The sequence below is a fragment of the Mesoplodon mirus genome (genome assembly GCF_964341445.2).
Source record: "Mesoplodon mirus genome assembly, chromosome: 19".
NCBI classification, from domain to species: Eukaryota; Metazoa; Chordata; class Mammalia; order Artiodactyla; family Ziphiidae; genus Mesoplodon; species Mesoplodon mirus.
Genome location: NC_138995.1, coordinates 51636197 through 51642196, shown reverse-complemented (window position 1 = coordinate 51642196; position 6000 = coordinate 51636197). Strand labels below are relative to the sequence as shown.

The window sequence follows — 6000 nt, the reverse complement described above, 5'->3', positions numbered from 1 at the left end:
TGTACATAATATGTACAAATAACCAAGTCAACATTAAAAAAGAAAGTGAGGAAGGCTTGCTCTACCAAATATTAAGCCATAGGAATAAAAAGTGTGGTATTGATGAAGAACAGGTGAATACAGCAAAAGAACAGAACAGACTCACAGGTAGACTCCAAATGAAATAAAGACCTAAATGTAAAGAATAAAACTATGGAGTTAATATAAGAAAATGAAGAATAATATCACTGTGACATGTCCACAAATTGTTTGCTATACTTTCCGTCAAAAGGTGGTGTCTCATTCCCCTTGTCTTGAAAACAGACCAGCCTCAGGGCTTCACTTCTCACAAACAAAATGTGATGGAAGTGGTGCTGACTGTATTCGTCTGCTCAGGCTGCCATAATGAAATACTATAGACTAGGTGGTTTAAACATCAGAAATTCATTCTCTCACAGTTTTGGAGGCTGGGAAGTCTGAGATCAGGGTGCCGGCATGGTTGGGTTCTGGTGAGGGCTGTCTTCCTAGCTTGCAGACCGCTGCCTTTCCACTGAATCCTCACATGGCAGAAAGAGAGAGAACAAGTTCTCTGGTGTCTATTCTTTTTTTTTTTTTTTTTTTTTTTGCGCATTGGTTTTTCGTTGCTGCGCGGGGGCTACTCTTTGTTGTGGTGCGCGGTCTTCTCACTGCGGTGGCCTCTCTTGCTGTGCTGTGGAGCACGGGCTCTAGGCACGCGGGCTTCAATAGTTATGGAGCACGGGCTCTAGAGCGCAGGCTCAGTAGTTGTGGCGCACGGGCTTAGTTGCTCCATGGCATGTGGGATCTTCCCGGACCAGGGCTTGAACCCGTGTCCCCTGCATTGGCAGGCAGATTCTTAACCACTGTGCCACCAGGAAAGTCCACTGTAGTCTATTCTTTTTTTTTTTTTTTTTGTGGTATGCGGGCCTCTCACTGTTGTGGCCTCTCCCGTTGTCGAGCACAGGCTCTGGACGCGCAGGCTCAGTGGCCATGGCTCACGGGCCCAGCTGCTCCACGGCATATGGGATCTTCCCGGACCGGGGCACGAACCCGTGTCCCCTGCATCGGCAGGTGGACTCTCAACCACTGCGCCACCAGGGAAGCCCTGGTGTCTATTCTTATAAGGGCACAATTCCCATCAGACCAGGGCCCTGCCTTCATGACCTCATCTAACACTAATTACCTCCCAAAGGCCCCATCTCCAAATACCATCATACTGGAGGTGAGGGCTTCAATATATAAATTTTGGTGAGATACAAAAAATCAGTGTATAACAGTGACTTTTGAGGCTAGGTCATAAAAGACTTGGCTGTCTTGGGATGCTTTTTCTTGGAATCCAGTTGACATGTTGTAAGGAAGCCCAAGGCACATGAAGAGGTTTTGAATTCTAGCCGACAGCCAGCATCAATTGCCAGACACATGAGTGAGAAAGCCTGGAATGAGATGACTCCGGCCCTAGACACCATCTGGCTTCAATGGCTTGAGAGACCCAAGTAAGAACCACTCAGCTGAGCCCAGTCACTCCCAGAACCATGAGAGATAAATGTAATAAATGCCTGCTGTTTTACACCACTAAGTTTAGCACAGTTTGTTATGCATCCAGTGATAACAGGAGCAGTGAATTAGGAGTGGGGAAAGACTTCTAAAACAAAACTTCAAAAGCATAAATCATAAGGCAAAAAAAATTGATGAATTTGCTCATATTAAAATTAAGTCTCTTTTCAAGGAAAGACATCATAGACAAAGTTAGTATTTAATGGGCAGAATGAGAGAAGATATTTGCAGCATTTAAAACTGATGAGTGATTACAATTCAGAAACCACTAGGAACTCCTGCAAATCAACACAGAAAGACAAAAACGCTGATAGAAAAATACACAAGGGACACAAATGTACGACTATGAGGACAGGAAGCCCGAACTATTCACCAGCACATTAGGAAATGCTCAAAATCGATAGTAATCTGAAAATGCAAATTAAAACAACAGTGAGATGTCATTTAACATCTATTTATTGGGCAAAATTTAGAAATCTGGATAATACCAAGTGTCTACAGGAATAGCAGTGGCACTGACCAAGAGAACAGACCAGAAAGCATGCACGCAGTATGTGGAAATACAGTGAGTGAGCTGGATAAATGCTTGGTTGTGAATCATGGTCCAGGCTTCTAGAGAGTAACCCATTCATTCATTTACAAATTTTTTTAGATGTTACAAAATTATAGCAATTACTGCCCTAGGTTTATTAAATATTTTCTTTTCTCTAGTTCACTACTACTTTTTTTAATTACTAGTTTTTATTGAAGAAACAATTTTATCATGAATATGATTTTTAAAATTAAGTATTACAAAAGGATATACAGTGAAAATAAGTCTCCCTCTTGGGGAGTCAAGTGATGTTATCAATTTCTTATGTAAACTTCCAGAAATACATCATTTTATGCAAATGGAAGCCTATTACATACAACTTACTGTATATTTTTTCTTACTTTTTTTCATTACATTATATCTCAGAAGTCATTCCATATTATCACATTCGACCTCATTCTTTTTTTTTTTTGCGGTACGGGGGCCTCTCACTGTTGTGGCCTCTCCCGTTGCGGAGCACAGGCTCCCAACGCGCAGGCTCAGCGGCCATGGCTCACGGGCCCAGCCGCTCCGCGGCATGTGGGATCTTCCTGGACCGGGGCACGAACCCGCGTCCCCTGCATCGGCAGGCGGACTCTCAACCACTGCGCCACCAGGGAAGCCCCCTTTAGTACTTCTTTTAGTGGATATCTGCTAGCAACAAATGCTCTCGTTTTTTGTCTATTTTAAGAATAACCTCATTTAACCTTCATTATTGATAAGTATTTTTATTGGTTAAAAAATTCCAGGGACTTGCCTGGTAGTGGCTAAGACTCCACGCTTCCACTTCAGCGGGCATGGAGTTCGATCCCTGGTTGGGGAACTAAGATCCTGCATACCACGTGGCATGCCCAAAAAACAAACAAAAGTCTCATACAATGCTCCTTCTTAAATATTTTTTTCTTCAGTTGGTTTCTTTCCCACTGGTTGACATCAGTGATTAAGAAAACTCTTCCCGGGCTTCCCTGGTGGTGCAGTGGTTTAGAGTCCGCCTGCCGATGCAGGGGATGCGGGTTCATGCCCCGGTCAGGGAAGATCCCACATGCCACGGAGCGGCTGGGCCCATGAGCCATGGCCGCTGAGCCTGCGCATCGGGAGCCTGTGCTCCGCAACGGGAGAGGCCACAACAGTGAGAGGCCCGCGTACCGCAAAAAAAAAAAAAAAAAAAAAAAGGTCCAGTAGCCCGGTGTGGCCCAGAGCATCAACTGTGACGTCAACAAGCTCATGGCCGTGCTGAACATGAGCAGCATGCTTCCGGAAGGCCTGTTCCGTGAGCACCTGCTCGACGTGCTGAGGCAGGAGCTGGCCCTCGAGTGCGACTACCAGCAGGAGGCCGCCTGTGCAGGCAGGTTCAAGGAGCTGCTGAAGGACCACCCTTTCTTCTACACGCCTGAGACTGTGGAGGAGCTCTGAAGACCCCACGTGCTGACCATGGAGCTGGTGTCTGGCTTCCCCCTTGGACCAGGCCGAGGGGCTGAGCCAGGAGATCCGGAACGAGATCTGCTACCATATCCTGGTCCTGTGCCTGCAGGAACTGTTCCAGTTCTACTTCATGCAGACAGACCCCAACTGGGCCAACTTCTTTTATGACCCTCGGCAGCACAAGGTGGCTATTCTGGACTTCGGGGCAACTCAGGAATACGATGGATCCTTCCCAGACCTCTACATCCAGATCATCAGGGCTGCTGCCGACCAGGACAAGGAGGCCGTGCTGAAGAAATCCACAGAGATGAAGTTCCTCACCGGCCATGAGGTCAAGGCCATGGAAGATACCCACTTGGACGCCATCTTCATCCTGGGGTAGGCCTTTGCCTCGGAGGAGCTCTTTGACTTTGGCGCCCAGAGCACCACCGCGAAGATCCACCACCCGATTCCCATCATGCTGAAGCACCGAGGAGACCTACTCCTTGCACAGGAAGCTGGGGGGCTCCTTCCTCATGTTCTCCAAGCTGAAGGCCCGCTTCCCCTGCAAGGCCACATTCAAGGAGGCCTACAGCAACTACTGCAGGAGGCAAGCCGCACAGCATAGCCATGTGGCCGGACCCTCCGTCCCGTGCCGCTAAAACTAGTAGGAAGCAGGTGGTGCCCGTGTTCCATTTAAACTTCGTACTGTGCGAGAGGGGTGGCCACTCAGAGCCTGTCGCCAGCGCTTATGCACAGTTTTTATTGCTAAGTGGGTATGGGGTGAGAGGCGCAAGAATGAAAATGCAACCCCACTGCCGTCTGTCAGAATCTGCTTATTGTTTATTCATCCTCTGAAATGACTCGATAAAAAGACGATGTTATGTCCTTTTCCTTTTTGTAACAGGGGTTTTTGCTAATGTGAAGGTTAACCAGAAGATGAGAGTTCTCCCTTTGAATCCCTGCCACCAAAAGCAAAAAAAAAACAAACAAAAACAAACAAAAAAACCAGAAAAGCCTTTTTGGATTTTATTGAGCATGTAATATAAGGGGTGTGTGTGTGTGTGTTTCTAGGAGAGTTATGTTTTCCGCCTTTTCCTGTCTGGCCTGGATCTGGAGCTTAGAGAAGTGCTGATCTGAGCATTGCCAAAAAGTACTACTTCACCAGGAGAGACCCACCCACACTTGCTCTCTGGCTGGTTCCTAGAGGTTTTTTTATTTTTTAATTTTTTTTAATGTTTGGCTGCATTGGGTCTTCGTTGCTGCTCACGGGCTTTCTCTAGTTGCCATGAGTGGGGGCTACTCTTCATTGCTGTGCGTGGGGTTCTCATTGCGGTGGCTTCTCTTGTTGCAGAGCACGGGCTCTAGGCTCGCAGGCTTCAGTAGTTGTGGCGCATGGGCTCAGTAGTTGTTGCTCGTGGGCTCTAGGGCAGAGGCTCCATCGTTGTGGCGCACGGGCTTAGTTGCTCTGCGGCATGTGGGATCTTCCCGGACCAGAGCTCGAACCCGTGTCCTCTGCACTGGCAGGCGGATTCTTAACCACTGCGCCACCAGGGAAGCCCTCCTAGAGGTTTTTTGACAACCAGAGGTTTTCAGAGAACTGCTGCCTCCTGTGGGGAAAGGCAGGAGACGCAGAAGGGGAGAGAAAGCCCCATGCTCTGTCTCTGGGCTCCAAGACTGGTGTGTGGGGGGCCCTTCCTCCCACTCCAGGCGCCTGGGCCCTTGTGGAAGGAAATGATATGCACTTGTCACCTGGTTGGACCCAAGGGGTCATTTCAGGCTCTGTTACTCTTCATACAATTCTTGTAATTGTCTGATTTACTTGTTTCAATTTTTAAAAAAATCCTAAAATAGGGCTTCCCTGGTGGCGCAGTGGTTGAGAGTCTGCCTGCCGATGCAGGGGACATGGGTTCGTGCCCCGGTCCGGGAAGATCCCACATGCCGCGGAGCGGCTGGGCCCGTGCGCCATGGCCGCTGAGCCTGTGCGTCAGGAGCCTGTGCTCCGCAACAGGAGAGGCGATAACAGTGAGAGGCCCGCGTACCGCAAAAAAAAAAAAAAAAAAAAAAAAAAATCCTAAAATAAAAAGAACGATATTTCCTTGATATCTTATAATACACACCCTATTTTCAAATATCCCAGTTATCTCAGAAATGTCTTTTTAAGTTGGTTTGTTCAAATCAGGATCTATACAAGATCCATATGTTGTGTTTTTAATCTACAGGGATTCTCATCCTGGGGTCCTGGGACCTCCAACTTGTCCAGAGTTTCTTGGCGTCTATCACCATTGGTGGGAAAAAACTGACCTCTATGTTTTCACTAACCTCTAATGACATTTGATATTTTTGTCAATTATGAATTTTGGCAACAAATCACAATACTATTGCCAGAAGCTATGACCTTGTCACCCAGATAAATCACAGATGTTTTATAGCACATTACAGTTGTTGCAGATCTCTTGAAACATTGGTTTTACTCA

General features: G+C 47.1%; 1 pseudogene across 1 annotated transcript; it reads left to right on the top strand.

Annotated features, from left to right (window-relative positions):
- The first annotated feature begins 3307 nt into the window (after positions 1–3307).
- LOC309794776 (atypical kinase COQ8A, mitochondrial-like) lies at positions 3308–4185 on the top strand (annotated as a pseudogene). The gene has a single exon. The product of its transcript is annotated as an atypical kinase COQ8A, mitochondrial-like (transcript).
- The last annotated feature ends 1815 nt before the right edge of the window (positions 4186–6000 follow it).